At 41.3% G+C, this 13,596-nt stretch overlaps 1 pseudogene; it reads left to right on the plus strand.

Annotated features, from left to right (window-relative positions):
* The first annotated feature begins 5,625 nt into the window (after nt 1–5,625).
* Nucleotides 5,626–13,596, plus strand: part of LOC149198914 (signal peptide peptidase-like 2 pseudogene) — a 105,193-nt pseudogene continuing 97,222 nt past the window's right edge.

Below are 13,596 nucleotides of genomic sequence, written 5' to 3' on the forward strand. Positions count from 1 at the left end.
GACAAGATTGTGGAGGAGTACGAAGACATCTTCACCTCCCCGGCAGGGGTTCCTCTGCACTGTCAAGTCAAGCACTCCATCGATCTGACCCCAGGTGCGCTGCTACCCAATGGACCAATTTATCGGCGCTCCATTATGGAGAACAATGAAATCAAGAGGCAGATTCAGGAGCTCCTGCAGAAAGGTCACATCCGTCCGAGTTCTTCGCCCTGTGGGAGCCCGATAGTGTTGGTACAGAAGAAGGATGGGACGTGGAGACTCTGTATTGACTATCGGGCGTTGAACAAGATCACTGTCTGTAAAAGGTACCCGATCCCGCGGATTGATGACCTCCTAGACCAACTAAAGGGGGCGAAATATTTCAGCAAGATCGATCTGAAGTCAGGATATCACCAGGTACCAATTGAACCCTCAGATGTGTGGAAGACTGCCTTCAAATCCAAGGAGGGCCTCTTCGAATGGTTGGTCATGCCTTTCGGATTGACGAATGCTCCTGCAACCTTTATGAGGCTAATGGATGACATCTTGCGGCCATTCACCAACTCCTTTGTAGTAGTATACTTGGATGACATTCTGATCTTCAGCCAGAGTTGGGAAGAGCACCTCCACCACATCCGACAGGTTCTCCAAACATTGCGGCAACACAAGCTATGTGCCAATTTGGAGAAATGCACTTTTGGCATGACCGAGGTTCAGTATCTAGGATACATCATTGATGAACAGGGGGTGCATGTCGATCCAGCCAAGGTCCAAGTCATTCGGGATTGGCCCTCTCCAACCACTCTAACAGAGCTCCGTAGCTTTCTAGGTCTTGCCAACTTCTACCGCAGGTTTGTGTTGGGATTTTCTCATATTTCTTGGCCCTTGAGTCAAGTCACCAAGGGCGGGGCGAAAGCAAAATTCTTTTGGTCTGAATCTCAACAGAAGGCATTCAGGGAGTTGAAGGATCGCCTCTGCACGGCACCAGTGCTCGCGTTACCAGATTTACAACAACCATTTGAGGTCGAGACAGATGCCTCTGACTATGCTATTGGGGCAGTCCTTACTCAACATGGACATCCAGTGGCATATCACAGTGAAACACTTTCAGACACAGTCCGGAAGTACCCCACTTATGATAAAGAGATGTATTCCATTGTACAGGCCTGCCGACAATGGAAGCATTACATTTTGGGGAAGGAAACGGTCATCCACACAGACCACCGACCTCTGCAGTTCATACAGACCCAAGGGAAATTGCAGAATGATCGCCATCAGAAGTGGTCTACATACCTGCAACAGTTTCACTTGAATATCAAGTATAAAAAGGGCAGCACCAATAATGTTGCAGATTGCCTCAGTCGACCACCGATCATGGCGCTAACCACCGTGCTCAACTCTTGCGGGCACGAGACTTTTGATTGGCCACTTCTCTACAAAAGCGACCCAGAATTCGGCCACACATACCAGACACTCTTGGAGGGTCGGCAGGTTGCAGATTTTCACCTCCAGGATGCCCTATTATGCCACCTCGATCACCTTTGTGTTCCTTCAAGCGAGCGTGCCAAGATGATTTGGGAAGCGCACTACAGTCGGGTTGCTGGGAATTTCGGGGTCGAGAAAATAGTGGCAGTACTGCAAAACTATTTCTATTGGCCGAATCTTCGACAGGATGTTGGGAAGTACATCCGATCATGTACTGCCTGTGCCATTGCCAAACCGACCATTAAGAAGCAAGGCCTCTATACCCCGTTGCCTACCCCTAGTCGACCTTGGGAATCCATCTCCATGGATTACATGTCAAGCCTTCCTTCCACTAAGCATGGAAATGACTGTGTTTTTGTGGTCGTCGACAGGTTCTCAAAGATGGCCATTATGATGGCCTGCAAGAAGAATATCACAACAGAAGCCACTGCTAAACTCTTCTTTGAACGAGTGTGGGTGCACTTTGGGATCCCACAGTCTATCATCTCAGATCGGGACAGTCGGTTTCTCAGCACCTTTTGGTCCAGTCTCTGGTCAATGCTGGACACCAAACTCACGAAGTCCACAGCCTTCCATCCTCAAATTGATGGCCAGACAGAGGTTGTCAATAGGATGATTGTGCACATTCTGCGCATCTATAACTCAAAGCATCCACGCACATGGGACGAGAGCCTCCCCTACGTTCAACACAGCTACAACCGAGCTCTTCACAGCTCCACTGGCCATAGCCCTTTTCAGGTGGGTTTGGGATTCCAGCCACTATGCCCCATTGATGTGGCCATGCCACTTGCAGCTACTCACATGAATTCAGCTCATGTCCAGTCCGAAACAGATAAGGCCACCAGCTTCATTGAGCGCATCCAACATATTCGCCAGCAGGTCCATGACATTCTTGAGAAATCAAATGCCAAGTACAAGCAGCGACATGGTCAACATCGGGTGCCACACAAGTTTCAGGTGGGCGACAAAGTCTGGTTGCATTTGCAAAAGGAACGCCTTACTGGAGCCTATCGGAAATTGAGACCACTCCGATATGGTCCTTACACCATTACTAAGGCTATGGGAGACAATGCATTTGAGCTTAGCATTCCCCCATTCCTTGGCCTGCACCCAGTATTCAATGTGGACCGCCTTCGGCCATACTTTCCACCATTGCTAGACACATCCGACATTGCAGAACAGCTCAAACCCACAGAATTAAATCCAGATTGCATGGAACAAGCTGCAACTGATTGGATCATGGACACATAGATCAAGAACACTCACCAACTAAATATCCAACGGTATCGAGTTGTCAAAGCAGGCCAACTCCTTCAGTAGGGCAAGTGGCTCACCAGGGAACAAGTTCAGCAGAAGTTTCCTCATCTCATGGAGGAGCTCAACGCAATGGCGACCATTGCTTCCTAAGGGGGGAGGAATGATCCAGGTGGATATTGGTGGCCACCTGCCAAGTCCACCTAGACCCCCACCATTGTCTTTCTCGGCATTTTCAGTTTCCTTAATTGTAGAACAACTTACTATTTTTAGCAGTTTTTCGGGTCCTGAACTTTCGGAGCCGTTTTGAGGCCCTAAACGACGTTTTTTGGGGAATCCGGGGGCGACACAAGTCCAGGTGTTGCCCGTTCCAACAATGATAGTGCTCGGATAGATCTTTCTAATGAGCTATTGTACGCGTAAAACGGAGATCATATGCCAAAGTTACGACCCCGGGAAGTTGATGTACCAACTTACCCCCAAACGGGGCCCACAGTTTGGCGTTTCATCTCCTAGGGTTAGGTTTTGGAATGTTAAGGGTTTTTCCATTGTTTCTCAACAATAAATAGGCCTTTGAGCCTCATTGTAACACAGTTCAGAGGCATGTAGCCACCACATCTCTTCTCAGAGATAAGCTACCATCGCCCTAGCTAGTTTATTTCCATTTCTGTTTGTAAGCATATTTCAGTATTTTCCATTGATGAAATGAAGTATTATTTCCGCTGCATCTTTGTGTATATGGTTATCTCTGTAATTTGTTGCGTTCCTGTATAAATCCGGATCACCTTTTCACAAACCCTAGCTCTTACCTATCAATTTGAGTAATTTCCTTAGCTAGGATTGTGTTTAAAATTCCTAGCTCATATCCCTCATTCATTTAACTTAATTTAACTTCCTTAGGATTCCTAAAACCCCTTTCCATCTCCCAAAATTCCCCTATCATCATCTCCCTTCCCTAACCCCCTCATTTCGTCATCTCCTTCCTTGAGCAAGAAAACAGTAAGCTTAAGGCTAAACAACTCATCTTGGAGAAAGAGAAATCCAAGGTGTTGCAGCAAGGAGGCAAAGGTAAAGAAGTGTTGGAGCCTGGTGAACATGAGGAACCTAAAAAACAAGTTAGGAAAAAGAGGCCAAGGACCAAGGGACTCAAAAGGGCATTGAAGGAGGAGAAAGGACATAATCTGCTAGATGAAGACCTAGACATGGAGGAAAGATTTGCCTTGGATATCAATGAGGATAGAGAATATTGGATAAATAAGGTCAATGATCACTTAGAACAGCTTCTTGACAAAGCCAACAGGGATAATCAGCTATTAAGGCACCTCGCACATCATTATCAAACCACTAACATGATATGTAACCTCAAGCTCAAGCAGTGGAAAAATAAGCTAAAGGAAACCCTAAAGGACAAAAATGAGAGGGATAACTTGGAGATGATTGCTGAAGCATCCTTGAGAGAGCGCACAACAGGGTTAGGGCACGCAGCAGTGAAAATACTTATAATGTATTATTCACCACAATGAAAAAAATATTAAGTTCACCATAACACATTGATATCTAGCTCCTCTTTATACCTGTTACTGTACACTTGAGGCCTTGACCTAATTACCTGCTCTAATCCCTAGTCCAACAAACTAAAAACCCTAAATTCACAAATACTCAAGAAAGACTTGTATATCTAGCCTAAAACCTATTTATTTTCAGTTATTCATTGAAAAATCCTTAGATAGATCCCTGTCTGGTTCAGTAGGGCTAGCTACTAAACTGAAAGTGGTTCGAGCTTACCTCTTTCGATCTCCTCCTTAGCCTGGGACATTGTAGAGGATAACATTTTGGCGCCATTGCCGGGAACGAAATATCATATCTTCCCTTGGAAAGAACGACAAGGATAAATTCTGATTGCTGATGGTGAACAATGATCAGACACAAGAAAGGTTGTGCATCTTTCACCTGACGACTCTAGTGTCGAAGAATCCAAAGGTTTAGAATTCTCATGGCGACTCCATTGTTAAAAACTGGTAGTTTGAAGAACTTCTTGGTGACTTAACTATTTTCAAGATGGATTCAACTGCTCGAAGGTATTCTCTTATGAATCGAGCTTATATTCCTAGTTTTCCGAATCATATTCCTTGTATAGATTGGAAAACAGGGCTACCAAAGTTTAAAGGTCAGGATGGAGAAGATGCTAATTTGCATTTGGTCAAATTTCATTATCATATTCATAGATTAAAGACTAAGTTTCCTGAATATTGTTTGATGAAGATATTCATGGCTACCTTGGAGGAAATAACGAGGAAATGGTATGAGAGTCTACCATCTGCTAGTTTATATTCTCTGAAGGATTTTCATTCAGTTTTCTTTCAACATTATCAAAGTTGCAAATTTTCCTTATCAATGATGGATAGATGTTGTGAGATTTCTGAAAATTTCATTAAATTTCTTGAAAATTCGTATGGGGATGAAGAATGTATGGAAGAAGATATATTAGAAGCCCTTTATGATTTTTCCTCCCAACAAGAATTAACAACTTCCTCCTTGGATGAAGTAGACTGGGATCAAAATAGAGAAAGGCCTATTCTTGATCTTGAAAATGAAAATCACCAAGCCAATGTTGATTTCTATAAAACTCAATGTTCTCCTCTATCTGAAGATGAAATAGATCAGCTCTTGAAAAATCATGTTACAACCCAAGTTAATCCAAGTTTGCAGTGTTCACATAGTCAAGATTGTGTGAGTGAAATTTCTTCCACTATTGAAAATGAAAATCTGGGTTTAAATGATGACAGGCATGAGATTGATGAAACTATACAGGAAGTTCTTGTGAGTAAGCCAATTTGTGATGTAGATTTCCTGTAAGGAGATCAGCTAATAGGGATTGTTTTCTTTCATGAAGAGGATAGGGCTGACATGTTTAATAATCTTGAAGAATGTGTTATGTTCAAAGATGATTTAGACTATGAATTGGAAGAGTATGAGTCTGAGATAAACAGTATGCCAGAGATAGAATCAGAGTTTCTCATGCTTGAGGAATTTGCAGCCAACACTCAGGTAGCAGAAAGTCATACTTCCTTATGCCTTCCTATGGATCAACAACCAACTATTCTTTTAGATCAAAATGAAATGAGTACTTGTATTTTTGCTGGATTCCAAGACAAGGTAACATTTCAGATTTTTAAAGATCCTTACACTGATTTGTTGCAACCATCTAGGAAGATGAATTTTCTTGTATTTATGGATCATGAGCACATGTTCAGGGGACACTTGGAGTGGCCAATCTTTTGTTTTTTTTTTTTTTTTTTCTGCGTGCTCAAGGAAAGTACGAGCATAATTCAAATAAGTAGCTGTTACAATAGAGGGATAATTACACATGATTGTATATACATCTTCAATAGGTGGGGAGTTATCATCAGGATTCGAAGCCCGAGGTGAAGGCCCTAAGATTCCGATGGTCTACTGCCATAAGTAAGTTCAGTTAGTATGTCTTTTATAGTCAAGCCAGTTCAGTGAGTTAGTCAGTGTTTAGTTTGAAGTCTAGTCTTTTGCATTTTGACTCCATGCCCAATGAACAAGGCTACTTGGTCTATGGTGTTCTTGACGCCTCCAAGGAGCTGCCATCCCCAGCGGGAGCCAATGTTAGTGTTAGTCAATTCAGCCTATCACTAGTGATCAAATATGCTCTTAATGGTGTTGTTAGGGTGTCAAGTCAAATTTTTGTCATTTCAGTGAATCTTCAAATAAAAATTTGGTCATTGGCTATTGATGTCTAGGTCACTGCCGCTCCCTTCATTTACTCATGGTCTTCATCAGTCATCATGGTCATTGTCTTCTTCGAGGTACCATATCTTCATTTAAGTGTCTTGGGTCATGAAATGGTTAAATTCCTCATTTTAGGTCATGGTCTAGGGTTTCACTCCATGTGGCATCATGATACCATATGTCAAAACAAAAACATTTCCATCATGTGATTCAGTGGGTAAAGGGAGTTAGCAGCTTATGGAAAGCAAAATAAAGGTAAAAGTAATGTTTTATTTCAAATAAGACAATGTTGCAGTACACTACCTCGCCTCATCATTTCTCATAGGGACATGTTTGCTTCAAAATATGTTTCTGACCAAATGGAAACAAATTTTACAAAAATGAAAGAGGTTTTATCCATTATAGTTTGAGGTACAAAAATCTCCTTTAGTTTATGCACAGGTATTATTATTTGAGAGAAATTCCCAAACTACACTTGCTACAGGAGAGTTGCTCCACTTCTGGACAACTTGACTTCAAGACAATTTTTCAAGGATTTTGAGCAGGTGTTGCCAGTGCTTAAGGACTCTATTGTGTAGCAGACACCATAACATTTCCAACCATACCACTTTCATCCCAAAAATCCTCCAGGAAGGTAGTCAAAAGTTCTCTGCACGTTGGCGCTGCGTTTTTTCAGAGACACCCTATTTTTTTGGAGTGACCTTGGGAAAATCAAATTTTTCTCCCTACTGGAGTGTCCAAATTACATGATTGAGGTGTCCATATTGTAGCAGACTTCAAGGGATTTCCAATGAGCTATCAAGTTTACAATTTGGAGCAGTCTAGGGCCTCCAAAAGTGGGTTTCAAATTGGTGTTGCGCTTCTGTGAACTGCGCTGCAATTTTGGAGGAGGCGTTGCGCTGCGCTTGTGACAAAGTAGCCGGAAAATTTCCAAAGCTCACCCAAACTTAAAATTTGAGCTTGAATTGCTAATTTTTGTTCTTATAATGTGATCAAAAAGTAAGTATCATCATCTAACTCACTTTTTTTTTTGGCAAAATAAGTGCAAATGTGAGTTTTCTTCTTCTAGGGTTTATGTGAAATTCCATGCTGCAAAGCTAGTGCAAATGATGGGTTTTGTTAGTTATGACATTTCAAACTTTAAAATTTATATCCCATACCTCTGTTTGCATACAAATCACCATCCTATCCACCAAACAATTCATTTCCCTTCAGTTTACTTCACCTTTTCACAAACCCTAGCTTTTACCTATCAATTTGAGCAATTTCCCTAGCTAGGACTGTGTTTAAAATTCCTAGCCCATCTCCCTCATTCATTTCCCTTCATTTAACTTCCTTAGGATTCCTAAAACCCCTGTCCATCTCCCAAAATTCCCCTATCAACATCTCCCTTCCCTAACCCCCTCATTTTGTCATCTCCTTCCTTGAGCAAGAAAACAATCAGCTTAAGGCTAAACAACTCATCTTGGAGAAAGAGCAATCCAAGGTGTTGCAACAAGGAGGAAAAGGTAAAGAAGTGTTGGAGCCTGGTGAACATGAGGAACATGAGAAACAAGTTAGGAAAGAGAGGCCAAGGACCAAGGGACTCAAAAGGGAATTGAAGGAGGAGAAAGGACATAATCTGTTAGATGAAGACGTAGACATGGAGGAAAGAATTGCCTTGGAGATCAATGAGGATAGAGAATATTGGCTAAATAAGGTCAATGATCACTTAGAACAGATTCTTGAAAAAGCCAACAGGGATAATAACCTATTAAGGCACATGGCACATCATTATCAAACCAGAAACATGATATGTAACATCAAGCTCAAGCAGTTGAAAAATAAGCTAAAGGAAACCCTAAAGGACAAAAATGAGAGGGATAACTTGGAGATGATTGTTGAAGCATCCACGAGAGCATGAAACACCTCATTTGCACTTAATACCCACTTTTGGAGGTTTTTTGAGCATTTTTTGTTTTTTTGAGATTTTTGGTGCCAAATTCAGAAATTGGGCTAGTCACAGAAGCACATTGCCTTAGCACTGCGGTTTTTCCTTAGACCTCCAAATGAAAAATGGCTTGCATTTTTGGAAATCTAGTGGCATCCTCTCAAAACCCATTTCATCATATTTCTCAAAGAGGGCTCAAATTTTGAGAAAAAGGAGAAAAATGGGTCAAAAATCATCATTCTGCCACTCTTTTTGACAGGCGTTGCGCTTTTGGAGACACCTTGGGAGAATGAGTTTTTGAAGGCCTTCCCATGGGTCATTTTCAAAAATTCAAGGTGTTCTGGAAACTAGACAGGAAAGGCTAGTTGATCGTAGTTTCAGATCTCAATTTGGACCTCAGGAAGGCACCTTAAAGTGGGCTCAAAGTTGGCACTGCGCTTCTGCAAATTTCTGAGTTTTTATTTAAAATTTCACTGTGTAATTTCCTAGGTTTTTAGTTTGACTTGGTCAAAGTCAAACTCATGATGTAACTTCAGTAGTTCGAGGTTTATATGATGTAATCATGAATAAATAGACATGATAGTTTGTTTTTATGGTTAATTAGGCCTCATAAAGGAAGCAAAACACAAAACAAAGTCTAAGAGAAGAGTTTGTATTTGACCTTCTCACTCTCACCTCTTAGTTGAGAGAATCTTGGAAACAGTTCCACCACTTAGGAATTCGACTCCTAAAGCTGGGGGGCTATTTGATTGATTCTATATGTATCATTTCTCATTCATAGAGAGGGGTTGGACTTTTGCGGAGAGGCTTGTACTTTATGTTTTCTTACAGCTAATCAATGAGCAGTTGCAGCTATATTTCAGGAATACTTGTTCAGTGAGTCTATGGTGTTGTTTTCCTTTCATATAAGTTTCTCATTGATGAAATAATCTCTCTATTCATGCTTTATCTTCTTCTTGTGGTTTTCCTTACAATCATATAGACAAAATTCTTAGATTTAAGCTCTGTTTATGTGGAAAATCATGCTTGTGTTTCTCTTCTTCTATAACTAATGAATTCATGCTTATATATGCTCAATATGTTCTCCTAAACTCTCAGATCTATACCACAATGACAAAATATCAAGTTCACCATAGCACATTGATATCTAACTCCTCTTTATACCTGTTACTGTACACTTGAGGCCTTGACCTAATTACTTGCTCTAATCCCTAGTTCAACAAACTAAAAACCCTAAATTCACAAATACTCAAGCAAGACTTGTATATCTAGCCTAAAACCTATTTCTTTTCAGTTATTCATTGACAAATCCTTAGAGAGATCCCTCTCTGGTTCAGTAGGGCTAGCTACTGAAATGAAAGTTGTTCGAGGTTACCTCTTTCGATCTCCTCCTCAGCCTGGGACATTGTAGAGGATAACATTTTGGCGTTGTTGACAGGGAATGAAAGATCATATCTTCATTGGGAAAGAAAAACAAGGATTAGATCTGATTACTGATGGTGAACAGTGATCAGACATAAGAAAGGTTGTGCATCTTTCACCTGGCGACTCTAGTGTCAAAGAATCCAAAGGTTTATAATTCTCATGGCGACTCCACTGTTCAAAAACCGGTAGTTTGAAGAACTTCTTGGTGACTTAACTATTTTCAAGATGGATTCAACTGCTCGAAGGTATGCTCCTATGAGTCCAGCTCATATTCTTGGTTTTCCGAATCGTATTCCTTATATAGATTCGAAAACAGGGCTACCAAAGTTTAAAGGTCATGATGGAGATGAGGTTAGTTTGCATTTGGTCAAATTTCTTTATCATATTCACAGATTAAAGACTAAGTTTCCCGAAGATTGTCTGATGAAGATATTCATGGCTACCTTGGAGGAAATAGAGAGGAAATGGTATGAGAGTCTACCATTTGCTAGTTTATATTCTCTGAAGGATTTTCATTTAGTTTTCTTTCAACATTATCAAAGTTGCAATTTTTCCTTATCAATGATGGATAAATGTTGTGATGTTTCTGAAAATTTCATTAAATTTCTTGAAAATTCGTATGGGGATAAAGAATATATGGAAGAATATATATTAGATGCCTTTAATGATTTTTCCTCCCAACAAGAATTAACAACTTCCTCCTTGGATGAAGCAGATTAGGATCAAAAGAGAGGAAGGCCTATTCTTGATCTTGAAAATGAAAATCACCAAGCCAATGTTGATTTCTATAAAACTCAATGTTCTCCTCAATCTGAAGATGAAATAGATCAACTCTTGAAAAACCATGTTATGTATGAAATCTGTGTAGGTTAACCCGATAATGCAATATAAATCAAAGCATAATACTATAAAATACTTCTACTATGAATTTGCGGAAGCTTAAAGATGGAGCTGAACAATATAACCAGAAGAAGAAGAATCAATGGCACAATACACATGAAAATACTTTGGGGAAAGCCTTAGCTAAAAACCCCACTCTATTGTATTATCATACATGGTGGAAATACATAGGAATTATACAAAGCCTTAGCTCTCATAGCTAGCCAGCTCTCAGTGCAATCCTCATAGATGCTCACAGGAAATCTTGGCTTCTCTCTCTACCCTCCAAGCTCCTATTTCCTTCAGGATGATTCACCTATTACCAAGCGGAACACACTTCCTCCAAAACTACACAATCCTCAAGGATGAATCCTTGACTGCATGCATGAGTTTTTCTTCATGAGAAAACACATGCAACTGATAGTACATTGTCCTTGATTTTAATCTCAACTGGGTCTTTCTCAGAATAGACATGCATGAGTTTCTGATGAGGGAATATTCAGTTAACTGGAGTAGCACTAGTTGAGTGCATGCATGCATCAACTGACTGTTAACTCATTATTAGTTCCTCAAATAGTTTGGAACTAATTTAACTGGACTTAACTCAGCAAACTGAGTTAACTAATTACAACTCAAATATACCTCTACTTATCTCCTTAATTTAAGGGATAACTCTTGCATGACTTCAAAAATACTTCTAACTTGAATTTCTCCAACTAATTAATTTAAAATAAATTAATTAATCATTTCCAAGTAGCTGTTAAGACTAAATTCGATTTTAATTCACAATTTAATTCAAGGACAAATTAAATTGGAATATTCTTGTTGCTATATTTCAACACTCCCTCTCAATAAGAAAGGGATTATCTGCCACCCTGATCCTGTCTCTATGGAGCTTGAATTTACACTTTGACAATGCCTTTGTCAAAATGTCAGCATCTTGCTCCTTTGTCGAAATATACTGTAACAACATGATCCTCCTCGCTACACAGACTCTGAGATGATGATACCAGATGTCGATGTGCTTGGACCTATTGTGAAATACCTCACATGCTACCTGACTTGCAGCCATGTATTCTGCCTCTACCGATCTGAGTGAAACTAGCCTCGGTTTCCTGATGTACCAAGAAACTGCCACTGACCCAAGGTTGAAAATTGCTCCTGATGTTCTCTTTCGATCTGATGGACTCCCTGCCCTATCTGCATCAGTGAAGCCCTGTAGCTTCACTCCCTCTGTCTGTCTCTACCATAATCCATACTGAGATGTGCCTCTGAAATATCTCAATACATGCTTTACCGCCTTCCAAAACATCTTGGTAGGCTGAACCATTGCTTGACTCAACTGGTTCACCACATAGCATAAATCTGGTCATGTGTTCACCAAATACATGAGTGAACCCACAAGCTGCCTGTACACAGTAGCTTCCACTACTTCTCCTGAAGTAGCATCCTCCTTCCTCCAGTTACCTGCTAGAGGAGTCTGCATGGGCTTGCACTTCTCCATGTGGAATCTCCTGAGTATCTCGTTGGCATACTTGCCCTAAGACACAAACAACTCCCCATCCTTTTGCCACACTTCCATGCCAAGGAAGTAATGCATGAGACCCATGTCTTTCATCTCGAATTCTCTTGCAAGGTCCTCCTTGCAAGACATGATCAACTGATCATCACCAGTCAATATGAGATCATCAACATAAAGTACGATGATCAACAACTTACCTTTCACCACGATGTGGTACAGGTTCGCATCCACTTCACTCTTTGTGAAGCCCAACTCGGTGAAGTAGTTGTCTATCCTGGTGTACCAAGCACGAGGTGCTTGCTTCAGCCTGTACAACGCTCTCTTGAGTCGGAACACATGCAACTCATGATCGAAGGTCTCAAAACCTTTCGCTGCTCTATGTTCACCTCTTCCTCAATCTGGCCATTGAGGAATGTAGTCTTCACATCCATCTGATGGATTTTCCAACCCATCTATGCTGATAGTGCCAACATAGATTTTATAGATGAGTACCTTGTGACAGGAGCAAAAGTCTCATCATAGTCAATCCCCTTGACCTATGAAAAGCCATGGGCAACAAATCTTGCCTTATGCTTCTCCACACTACCATTAGCAACTTTCTTTACCTGGTAAAGCCAACGAGAACTCACAACTGACTTGTTTTTCGGTCTCGGAACCATGTCCCAAACACTGTTACGAACTATGGAGTCATATTCCTCCACCATAGCATCAAACCAAATTGGCTATTACACTGCTTCCTCAAAGGAAGATGGCTCGGTCTCAACACATTCCCCAGCAAGGGCCATTTATCCAGTGTACCTCTCAGGTGACCTTCTCTGTCTATGCTGAGAAGATGGTGCTCCCACATTCTCTCTCGCATCCTCCAACAATTTGTCAGCTTCTTTTGTGCGCTTCCGTCCCTCTCTGGAAGACTCCGCTTGAGTGGATGTCTCCACTCCCGAAACCTCTACATGCGGCTTCTCTGCATCAGTCTGGGTTCCTCCTCCTTAGGAACCAACAGTTCCTCCACAGGTAGTAGTTGGAGCTCCCTCTCAAGGGAAACTCGCATGGCCTTCTGCTCATCAAACTTGAGATCTCTGCGAACCACTGTCCTTTGACTGGTAGGCAAGTGCACCCGATAGTTGTGAGGTGTATCAGTGTACCCCACAAATATCCCCAACTCTGCTGTCGGCTCAAGCTTCTTCCGTGCATCCTTTGTCACATGGCAATATAACGATGAGCCAAAGATCCTGAAGTGAACCACATCTGGTCTCTTACTGAAGAAAGCTTCCTTTGGTGTCTTCATCCCAAGTATGCGATGCGGGCTTCTATTCTACAAATAGACCGCTATGCTGCATGCCTCAGCCCACAAGTGAAGTGGTAGGCC

The sequence above is a fragment of the Pinus tabuliformis genome, chromosome 2_1 (assembly GCF_031772625.1).
Source record: "Pinus tabuliformis cultivar Carrire ecotype Pingquan chromosome 2_1, CPIR1, whole genome shotgun sequence".
NCBI lineage: Eukaryota > Viridiplantae > Streptophyta > Pinopsida > Pinales > Pinaceae > Pinus > Pinus tabuliformis.